Raw genomic sequence first — 11,759 nt, 5'->3', positions numbered from 1 at the left:
CGTGGGTGCACTGTGGGCAGACGGAGCCACGAGATGATTGCTGCCGCTTAATGTCAGTCATTCAGTGAAGTTACTTATGCTGTGGCGGCAGCTGCTGCCAAAGCAACATTCTTTAAAAATCTGCCCAGCCAGTCACAAGGCTTGGAATTGCAGAGTTGGAGGAGACCCCAAGGGCCATCCAGTCCAACCCTCTGCCATGCAGGAACGCACAATCAAAGCACCCCCAACAGATGTTCATCCAGCCTCTCCTCAAAAACCTCCAAAGGAGGAGACTCCACCAGTCTCCAAGGCAGTGAATTCCACTGTCGAACAGCCCTGACCGTCAGGAAGTTCTTCCTGATGTTTAGATGGGATCTCTTTTCCTTCACCTTGAACCCACGACTCCTGGTCCTAGTCTCTGGAGCAGCAGAAAACAAGCTTGCTCCAGTGGTGGGATCCAAAAATTTTCGTAACAGGTCCCCATGGTGGTGGGATTCAAACAGTGGCATAGCGCCAATGAGGCTGGGCGGGGCACGACGGGGGGCGTGGCCGGGCATTCCGGGGGCGGGGCATTCATAATTTCTCTGTTACTGTAAAAAACTCTTACTGTAAAAAAAAAGTTCCTAATTTCCAGCTGGTATCTTTCTGTCCATAATTTCTGTCCATTATAGCAAGTCCTATCGTCTACTGCCAACAGAGACAACTACTTCTCCTCTCATTGACTGCCTGTCAAATACTTCATACTTTCAAATACTCAATTTTGTTTCTAGAAATCAAAAGAAGGAGACTTTCCTTAAACAAGGAACTTTACCATATGTCTAAAACATGTTTTTAAAACAGCCCGACAGGGAGAATGATCCCGTTTTCTACCTTCGCTAACCAGCCACATCGGAAACAACAGGACTTGATGATTTTTGGACCTACTGGAATTTCTAACGGGAAATCAGACCCGATTAGTAACCCCCTCTCGGCACACACAAATAATTAGTAACCCACTCTCGGGAACTGGTGAGAACCTGCTGGATTCCACCTCTGGCTTGCTCCCTCACCAACATGACATCCCTTCAAATATCTAAACATGGCTATCGTGTCACCCCTTAAACTCCTCTTCTCCAGGCTAAACATCCCCAGCTCCCTAAGTCTCTCCTTGTAGGGCACGGAATCCAAACCTTTTGACCGTTTTGGTCACCCACGCCTGGACCTGTTCCAGCTTGTCAATGTCCTTCTTGAATTGAGGTGCCCAGAACCGGACGCAGGATTCCAGGTGAGCTCTGACCAATGCGGAACAGAGTGGTACTATTACGTCCCTTCGTCTGGACTCTGTAATCCTATTGGTGGAGCCCAGAACCGCACTGTTTCCACCCACTTCCTAAAAAACTTGGTGGGCCCAAGTATTTAAACACTGTTTAATAATGTTTGTAATCCAAAACAAGCAAGAAAGGAAAGAGAATATTTTCCATCTGTTTTTCCACCAGCATTATTCTCCCCAAGTGGGGAGGTGCACCGTTGTTCCTGGAGGCTCTGCAATACCAGGCCGATGCGTGGAGTGGATGGAGCAAGCCCCTAATCCAGCTCCCAGTCCCAAAAATCCATTTAATATAAAGTCCTCAAATAGAGGACATATCAGATATAAAACTGATAAGAACAGGTACTACACTTGATCTTAGCCGATAGGCCGAGAAGCGATAAAATTGCTGCTCTGGAAAAGTTCACTACTACTCATCAGAGGAACTTCGTGGTCACGGGGAGCAACACCGGAGGGGCCCAAGGCTGCAGCCACCCCTGCCGGGGCCACAAGACCACCCGTCCCGTTCCCCAGACACGGCTCTTTCTGCCTTGAAGGTCATCAGCCCCCCAAAGACGGTTTGATGCCAAAACTGGGAGATTCTCTCTGCTTTGCCACTTTCATGAGGTTGACTTCTAGGGCTCTGACAGGCATTGGCTGCTGATCTGCATATCTCCGCCTCCTTTCCCATGATGCACTATTTTGTTTGTTTGTTTATTTTGATTTATAACCCCCCCCTCCCCTGCAGGGCTCAGGGCAGCAATTTCATTATTATGAATGAAGGGACTAGGAACTAATCTTTGAGAACTCCTGGAGAACAAGAGAAGTCCCAGCAGACTGGAGGAGAGCTCATGTTGTCCCCCGTCTTCAACAAGGGGGGTTGATTCCATGATTCCACCTGAACATTAGGAAGAACTTCCTAGGGGCTGTTGGACAGTGGGATGCGCTGCCTCGGAGGGTGGCGGAGTCTCCTTCTTTGGAGGTCTTTAAAGAGAGGCTGGAGGAACGTATGTTGTGAGTGCTTGGATTGTGTGTTCCTGCGTGGCAGGGGGGCTGGACTGGATGGCCCTTGGATCAACACTGTCCTTCTGGTGCTCTCCAGGGTGAACTGTTAAGAACATTAGAATAAGAACATAAGAACAAGCCAGCTGGATCAGACCAGAGTCCATCTAGTCCAGCTCTCTGCTACTCGCAGTGGCCCACCAGGTGCCTTTGGGAGCTCACGTGCAGGAGGTGAAAGCAATGGCTTTCTGCTGTTGCTTCTCCTGAGCACCTGGTCTGCTAAGGCATTTGCAACCTCAGATCAAGGAGGATCAAGATTGGTAGCCAGAGATCAACTTCATCAATCTGTCCAAGCCCTTTGAAAGCTATCCAGGTGAGTGGCCATCACCACCTCCTGTGGCAGCATATTCCAAACACCAATCACACGTTGTGTGAAGAAGTGTTTCCTTTTATTAGTCCTAATTCTTCCCCCCAGCATTTTCAATGGATGGCCCCTGGTTCTGGTATTGTGAGAAAGAGTGTCTTGGTCATCCAGTGGACTACGGCAGAAGGAGGGATTGGAAATCAGGTCATCCTCCAGTCCAGGGGTCCGCAACCTGCGGCTCTCCAGATGTTCATGGACTACAAATCCCATCAGCCCCTGGCCATTCTGGCAGGGGCTGATGGGATTTGTAGTCCACGAACATCTGGTGAGCCGCAGGTTGCAGACCCCTGCTCCAGTCAATTCTCTATGCTGCATTTGGCTCTCGCTCCTGCTCACGAGGTCTTGGTTCTTTCCAGAGTCAGGGGCTGCTTCCTGCTTGGGTTTTCCCCACGGGTGGTGCTCTGGATAGTCTCTGTGCTGCTGTGATTTAGTGGCCGCCCACTGAGTGGACTGGATCACAGGGATCTCGTCCACTGGCAGAAACAGATCTCCAGCAGTTGGACACACACACACGCACACCCCGTGAGAGGCACACCAATGGGGGTAGAAGTTACTGCAAGCAGAATGGATCCCCCGAGTTCCAAGCCGGTGCGTCAGGAGTCCTCGCCCCTTTTGAGCTTGTGGGCACCTTTGGAATTCTGGCCCGGCACGACGGCCACAGGAAGTGGAGCCAGCCACAAAAATCGCTACCACGGCTTGCCTTCAATCCCACAGTGTTCTGGTGGCAGCGGCTACCAAAGCAACGTTTGGAAAAATCGGCGAGGCAAATCGGAAGCCTTCCCGGGCAAAAGTCCCACCTGGTCCCACCTACTTTCCAAAACCCCTGGAGGTGCCAGAAAAGGTGTTGGCAGGCGTGCTTTAATCCTGCCCGGGATGGCCCAGGCTAGCCCCATCTCAGCGAGTCAACAGGGCCTGCTCTGGTTAATACTTGCATGGCAGTATTAACCAGAGCATGGCAGTATTAACCAAGGAGATCAGGGGCCTCCATGCAGAGGCAGGAAATGGCAAACTACCGCTCCCCATCTGCCCAGGCCCAAATAGCCCAGGCTAGCCAGATCTTGGGAGCTAGCGTGATGTAGTGGTGAAAAGCAGGTGGATTCTAATCTGGAGAACCGGGTCGGATTCCCCACTCCTCCACCTGAGTGGCTGAGGCTTGTCTGGTGAACCAGATGTGTTTCCCCACTCCTACATTCCTGCCGGGTGACCTTGGGCTAGTCCCAGTTCTCTCAGAACTCTCTCGGCCCCACCTGCCTCACAAGGTGTCTGTTGTGGGGAGAGGAAGGGAAAGGAACTTGTCAGCCCCTTTGAGTCTCCTGCAGGAGAGAAAGGGGGGTATCAATCCAAACTCCTCCTCCTCCTCCTCCTCCTCCTCCTCCTCTTCTTCTTCTTCTTCTTCTTCTTCTTCTTCTTCTTCTTCTTCTTCTTCTTCTCAAGGTGGCTTACAAGCTCCTTTCCCTTCCTCTCCCCACAACAGACACCTTGTGAGGCAGGTGGGGCTGAGAGAGTTCCGAGAGAACTGGGACTAGCCCAAGGTTACCCAGCAGGAACGTAGGCGTGAGAGAGCTCCGCGAAGCTGTGACTAGCCCAAGGTCACCCAGCTGCGGAAACACATCTGGTTCACCAGATAAGCCTTAGCCACTCAGGGGGAGGAGTGGGGAATCAAACCCGGTTCTCCAGATTAGAATCCTCCCTTAACCACTACACCACGCTGGCTCTAGTTTTCACACTGACTCCAAAAGAACGGAAGGGGTTCCATAGCTTGGAAAGCTAAGCAGGATTGGATCTGGTTTCTATATGGACGGGAGATCACCGAGAAAGTCAGTGGTTTCCACACAGAGGCAGGGAACGGCAAACCACCTCTGTTCCTTTCTTTGAAAACCGTATGGGGCTGCCAGAAGTCAGCTGCGACTTGATGTCAATTTCCATCACGTAGGGCTCCATCCTCTCTTGGTCTTATAATCTTTTGCCCCGTCCGGGTCAGATCTTGGAAGTTAAGCAAGGTCTCTTGGGGCTAATGTAACCTCTACCTGTGGGTTCTGTGGGGCAGAACGTGGAATGAGTTTGCAACAACAAATTTTTAAAAACAAAACGGTTTACTTTCTTAACACATAACATTAAACATCAACATTTAACATCCCACTTCAAGGTCCTGTCCAGGTTGCATTTTCAAGTCCTTAATTTACAGTCTACTTGTAAGGAATTCCATAGAAGCAGAAATAAAAGGCTTTTTGGGTGTAAAAGACCGTTTATTCAGACATCCTAGAAAGCTCACGTACACGCAGTGGCAGGAATAAGATCTCACGCCAGAAGCACAGGTTATAACTCTGTCCATCCCATCCCCCCTCCCGGATTCCCATGGGAACGGAGGTCTCATCTCCCTCGCAGAGATAAGGTCTCCGCCGGAGAAGCTGGCCCATCGCCCGGGCTGTGGAATGTAGTCAAGGCCAGGCGGCTGACCCGCTCATCAACACCATTGAATCCTTTACACTCTGCCTCCCTTAAAAAAGACCCCTCCCCCCCAGGTTTGTGCGGAAAGGCGCGGTGGAAAGCAGAAATGAGGGCGGGGGCGTCAATATTTTCGGAATAAACCCATTGATTATACCCAGAGGAATACCCCACCCAAGAGACTAAATATTGTAAGCGTTTGCGATTAAAGCGAGAGTCCAGGATGGCGTCAATTTCGTAATGCTTGTGGCCATCAATAATAGTCGGTGGGGGTCTCTCCGGCGGGTCGTGCCAGGCATCGGAAACGGGAGCCTCCTTGAGTAAACTGGAATGGAAGACAGGATGGATATTACTAAGAGAATTAGGCAAATCCAATCGGGCAGTGACATCATTAATCACTTTAGTAATCTGAAAAGGTCCTATGAATCTTTTGCCTAGTTTTGAAAATTTATGCACGTCTCTGAGATTTTTGGTAGACAAATACACCCAGGCGCCCACACGCAGAGGGAAATCCGAGCGGTGCTTATCCGCTTGCAGCTTTTGGGAGTCTTTAGCCTGTTGTAAGGCAGTTTGGACCATTTTCCACCCCTCGGCCAGAGATGAAATCCACTGCTGAAACTCCGGAGGATCCAATGCATCCGCAGGTAGTTGCGGCAACGGCGGGAAGGAGCGACCGGACACAATTTCGAAGGGGGTTTTTTTCGTACTGCTATGAACCGCATTATTATAGGCGTATTCTGCAAACGGAATTAGCTCGCACCAATTGTCTTGGTGGTAGTTGGTGTAACAACGTAAATACTGCTCTAGGGTTCTGTTCGTTCTCTCTGACTCACCGTCACTTTGAACGTGGTAGGGGGCAGCAACTGCCGGGGCGGCCCCTAACAACCCTAGAAAAGCTTTCCAGAACTTTGAAATGAATTGGGGGCCGCCGTCGGAGACCACCTTAATGGGGGCGGAGTGTAGACGGTAAACATGCTGAATGAACAGACGCGCTAACTTAGGAGCGGAGGGGATGGAAGCACATGGGATGAAATGGGCTTGTTTAGAAAATAAGTCCACCACCACCCACAAGACCGTGTTGCCATGACTTTCTGGTAAATCTGTAATAAAATCCATGGAGATGACTTCCCAGGGGCGGGAGGCCACCGGGAGAGGTTTCAACAGACCATGGGGTTTTCCCGGAACGTTCTTGGCTTCTGCACAAACAGAGCAACCTTTAATATACGCCTCAATGTCCTTGCGCATCGCGCGCCACCAGAACTGACGGCGGGCCAAATGCAGAGTTTTTAGAAAGCCAAAATGTCCAGCCGAGCGGGCATCATGACAGGCCTCGAGAACCTGCTTACGGAGGGGGGGAGGCACGTACCAACAATCCCCCCGCCGCCAAACGCCATTCTCCAAACGCAATTGGGAGTCGCCTTCCTCCGCCGGAGGCTCGCGCAGCCCCGCCTCCTCGAGTTCCCGTAGGAAAGGAGAGACCAGGCTGGGAATAGGCGGAGAAGGAGGAGCGGATGTCTGAGATCGGGTGACAGCCAGCCCCAATTGGGAGGGGGAGAGAACAGTGCGCGGAATGTCCCGTAAGGCAGCTCCACCCCCCTCCCCGGGTAGGCGCGAAAGCGCATCAGCCAGCTTATTGGTTTTTCCGGGGAAAAAATGGACCGTGAAAGAGAAACGAGAAAAGAAATCGGCCCAACGAAGTTGCTTCGCGGACATCTTGAGGGGGGTGGAGAGGGCGGCCAAGTTCTTGTGATCCGACCAAACTTGAAAGGGGTGTTTAGCCCCCTCCAGCCAGTGGCGCCAAGTGGAAAGTGCTACTTTGATGGCCGCAGTTTCTTTATCCCCTACAGTCCAGTTAAGTTCAGCACCGGAGAATTTCTTTGATAAATAAGCACACGGAACCAGCCTATCATCTTTATTTCTCTGCAACAGGGCTGCCCCAAGCGCTTTGTCCGAGGCATCCACGTGAACCACAAACGGGAGATCTGGGTCAGGGTGCTTCAGGATACGTTCGGTAGTAAAAGCAGATTTTAAAAGCTGAAAGGCTGTCTGACATTCTTCAGACCAGGAAAGGGGGGCCCCGGGCTTGGCAGCCAGTGGATCTTTACCCTTAGTGCGTAAGAGGTCTGTGAGTGGGAGAGTCAGTTCAGCGAATCGGGGTATAAAGTCACGATAGAAATTAGCAAAACCTAGGAAAGATTGGAGTTCTTTTCGGCTGGTAGGGGCAGGCCATTGGAGGACTGCATCAATCTTAGCAGGATCCATTTTTAGGCCCTCGGGCGAGATCCGGTAACCCAAATAGTCAATAGAGGTTTGGTGGAAACAGCATTTGGAAAGTTTGGCAAAGAGGGAGTTGTTGAGCAAACGTTTCAATACTTCCCGAACCAATGCTTCATGCTCCTCCATGGTTTGTGAATAAATTAAAACGTCATCTAAGTACACCACTACTCCCTTGTACAATAAATCATGGAGAACTTCGTTGATAAGGGCCATAAAAGCTCCGGGGGCCCCACTTAACCCGAATGGCATTATTAAGTATTCAAACTGTCCAAACTTTGTGTTAAATGCAGTCAAGTGTTCATAGCCTTCAGCAATTCTGACCCTGTAGTAAGCTTCTCTCAAGTCCAACTTAGTAAAGATGCGTCCCTTGCCCAATGCGTCTAAAAGATCCTTGATTAATGGCAAAGGGTATTTATTGGACAGGGAGACTGCATTGAGTCCTCGGTAATCTGTGCAGAGTCGTAAAGACCCATCTTTCTTTTTTACAAACAATACAGGAGCAGCATGCGTGTGTTTGGTAGCCCGCCGTATGAACCCGCGGGCGAGGTTCTTGTCTAAGAAGGCACGAAGTTCCTTCTCCTCATTGGGACTCATGTGGTAGATTCTCCCTTTGGGCAGTTGCGCCCCTGGCTGTATCACGATTTTGCAGTCAGTGTCTCTGTGGGGTGGCAACTGATCGCATTCTTGCTCCTGAAATACTCTGGCTAAATCTTGGTAAGCCGGTGGAATGCCGGTAGAATCGGGAGCAATCGCTGATGAAGCCAGGGGGTGTGTGTGTGTGTTAGGAGAAGCCGAGTTTTCCCCCCAATTCATGTGTTCACCGCAGGGAGGGTCAGTGAATTCTAAGATCCTTTCTTTCCAAATGAATTTTGGTTCATGCAACAACAACCATGGCATGCCCAGAACTATGGAGTGTTTGGCCACTGGCGCCAGAATAAAACTGATTTTCTCCCAATGGTCGGCGCAGCGGAGGAGAACCGGTTGCGTTTTGAACTGGGCCGGTCCTTCGCTCCCGAGAGGACTGCCGTCCATTTGGGTGAATGGTATGGGCTTAGCCAGGGGGACTTGGTCTAGACCTAGCTCCTCCGCCACCTGGGGCCGCATTAAGCAATGGGAGCAGCCCGAATCCACAAGGGCTGAGGCTATAATACGAGTATGTTTAGCGGGGTTGGCCAGAAACGCTTGGATGGTAATGGGAGCGCTGCCTTCACTCACCGCGTCTGGAGTCGAACCCATGTCCATGGGGGCTGAAGAAAGGCAAACAGCTGCTTCCCCCTCCTCTGGGTCGCCTTCGATAACTGCCTTAGACGAGCCTGTTGGGGGCGGCCCGGATTTGCGTGGTGGCTTGGCAGATGGGGTGCGCGCGGCCGGAGCGGTTGGCTTCTGCTTTTTTGGGCAGTTGGCGGCCAGATGACCTGGTCCTCCGCAGTAAAGACACAATCCCAGTCGGCGACGGCGCTCGGAGGTGGTCTCGGTAGGGGCGGCTGGGCTTGGCTTGGTGGTCGCAGTGGTGGTCGTAGTGGCGGGTTTTGGGCGTGGGCGGCCTCCGGCACGAGCGTACTCCAAACGAGACGCCACCTGGGATCCCAATTCGATCCAATCAGCAATAGTGCGGGGGATCCGAATTAAAAACACCGTTTCAAGCAACTTGCCGTCGACAGCATCCGAGAAGTATTCACATTTCATGCGCTCAGGCCACTCAGGAGGGAGTCGGGCAGCCGCCGCACGAAATTCACGGGCAAATTCTGCAAACGAGCGGTTGCCTTGCTGAATAGATTTGATGGTGCGGATAGCTTCATTTTCAGCACCCGGATCTTGGAAGCGAGCCCTTAAGGCTTGGAGGAACGCGGGCACCGTGCGAGTATCTTCATCTTGCAGGTTCAAAAGAGTCACAAACCAGTCGGCTGCTGCCCCATCCAGGACTGAGCCGATGTCCCGTATTTTTTCGCGCTCAGACCGGTATAAATCGTCATAGTCCTCCATGTGGGCATCGAGTTGCAAGATGAAGTAGGGAAGTTTGGAAGCGGTCCCATCGAAACGGGCAGGTATTGGAGGTCTGTAATATCCCCTCTCCACGGCCCTTGGCGCCCGCAGGGGCGGCGGTTGCGCAGGTTGCGCAGGTTGAGGCAGCGGTTGCGCAGGGGGGGGCCGGAATCGGTGGAGGTGGAGGTACCAACGCTGGTGCCGCTGGCGTTCTGGTGGGATCTGGTCCTTGGAAGGTGGCAGGACCCAGCAGCGTCGCCCCTCTGGCGCCGGCTGTACCAGTGACAGCGTAGACTCCAACTTGGGTTGTCCTGTTCTGCTGCTTCTTCAGTTCCCTCTCCAAGGCGGCCAGCTCTCTCTCCTTGCGTGTCAGCGCATCCTGGTGCGCATGCAAAGCTGCTTTCTCTCGTTCCAATTTGGCCAATTCGTCTCGTTGAACAGCTGCAGTTAGTTCACTTTGCGTATGTAAGGCCTGAACGCTTTCGCGTTGACGCTGTAAGTCCAGTTTGGAGTGTTCCAGGACTTTATCATGGACTGATAGGTTCTGCACATATTGCCGTTGCAGCGCGTCTTTGGCACGGTCCAATTCGAGTTGGATTTCTTTGCGCTGCTGTTCCCGGTCTCTTTGCAGGTTTTCACGCTCTTGCTGCAGCTGTTCTCGTTCCTCTTCCCATAGCTGGCGTTCACGGGCCCATGCTTCTTGGGCATCTCGCAGTCGGCCCACTTCCTCATCCCAGCTCTCTTTCGATGGGAGAGGGAATAGATCCGGCTGGGAGTGCAGGCTTTCTCCGGACTCCTCTTCATCTGAACGCAGGACGTCGTGCCCACCGGTGGCACCACGGGGCATCTCAGGTGCAGCTGCTGGTCCGGGATCTGGGGGGTCCGATCGGAAGACGGTACGGATACCCCTCCCAATACCTGGTTTAGTCCCAGTTTTACCGGTGGTCTTCGGACGGGCCCCAGTGCTATGCCACGGTGGATCTTTGGGAGCATCACCAAAATACGAGTCCAGGAATCGTTCAATGGACTCCTGTGTTGCCGCATGAAAGGTGGTCAGGCCCGTCTCCTCCGTGACAGGTTGCATCTGAGGTTTGTAATCCATACGAAAATGGGTAGATACCCGATCCACAGGCGCTCGATCCATAGACAGCGCCCCAAACGACTCATGTAAGTCCCCATGGTCGTCTTCTCGTCCCTCGTTCCAACGGAGTAAGGGAAGACTCGTGTTGATACGAGGACGGGAAAGAGTCACCAGCGAGACCCGCTCTCCCGCCGGTTCCTCTAAATCCAGAAGGGAGAGCTCGGAGCCCTCTTTGGGGGCTACCGAACCTTCCACAGGAACATTCAACCTCTCCATGCCGAGACACCAGAGGTCCACTGCACTAAGACAATAGATGAACGATGGATTCCTGCCACAATGTAAGGAATTCCATAGAAGCAGAAATAAAAGGCTTTTTGGGTGTAAAAGACCGTTTATTCAGACATCCTAGAAAGCTCACGTACACGCAGTGGCAGGAATAAGATCTCCCGCCAGAAGCACAGGTTATAACTCTGTCCATCCCATCCCCCCTCCCGGATTCCCATGGGAACGGAGGTCTCATCTCCCTCGCAGAGATAAGGTCTCCGCCGGAGAAGCTGGCCCATCGCCCGGGCTGTGGAATGTAGTCAAGGCCAGGCGGCTGACCCGCTCATCAACACCATTGAATCCTTTACACTACTGATAACTGCCAAGTCCAATTCTCCTTTGCAAGTGGGTTGGCTCCTGAAGACTCCAAGGGCTTGGTGAACAGGATTCAACATGATGAAGGTTTCCAGGAGAACTCTCACCCATTACAAACACACACAAAAACCCTGAAACAATAAACTCCAACATTCACAACATAGCAAAAAATAAACAACTATCTTCCCAGTAGTTCCCAACAATATTGCAGTTTACCTTAACAAGGTGTTCAGGGCTTATACAAACCAAGGTCCGAATCTGGTAGCCTCGTCTCCTCCAAACTACATGAGCTCTGCAGCCTCTTGCTGCTTTGAGTCTCCACCCCTTACTGGGTCAACCCATTCTGAGCATGGGGGTTACACTAACACTTGGATGGGAGACATCTTGGGTTGCTGCACGGAGGCAAGCAATGGCAAAACCACATCCGAACAACTCTTTGCCTTGACAGCTGCTTCAAGGGTTGCTATAAGTCCATTGCAACTTTGATGGCGCATCATCATCATCATTATTATTATTATTATTATTATTATTTACATAACAACACAGCACAAGTGTCTGGAATTCATCTCTGAATATCGACTCCTTCCCAAGGACCTCGGATATTAGAGGTATTTGCGTAGAATGTGTGCAGTTCCTAGAAGTGC

The 11,759-nt window shown here is 51.8% G+C and overlaps 1 non-coding gene across 1 annotated transcript; it reads right to left on the bottom strand.

The window, feature by feature from the left end:
• Nucleotides 1-1,472: 1,472 nt before the first annotated feature.
• LOC125425550 lies at nt 1,473-1,666 on the bottom strand. The gene has a single exon (XR_007243382.1). It is a non-coding gene; the product is annotated as a U2 spliceosomal RNA (small nuclear RNA).
• Between the last annotated feature and the right edge of the window lie 10,093 nt (nt 1,667-11,759).

The sequence above is a fragment of the Sphaerodactylus townsendi genome, unplaced genomic scaffold (assembly GCF_021028975.2).
Source record: "Sphaerodactylus townsendi isolate TG3544 unplaced genomic scaffold, MPM_Stown_v2.3 scaffold_752, whole genome shotgun sequence".
NCBI lineage: Eukaryota > Metazoa > Chordata > Lepidosauria > Squamata > Sphaerodactylidae > Sphaerodactylus > Sphaerodactylus townsendi.
Note: the sequence above shows the minus strand (reverse complement) of the source record. Positions and strands in the feature narration are given on the sequence as shown.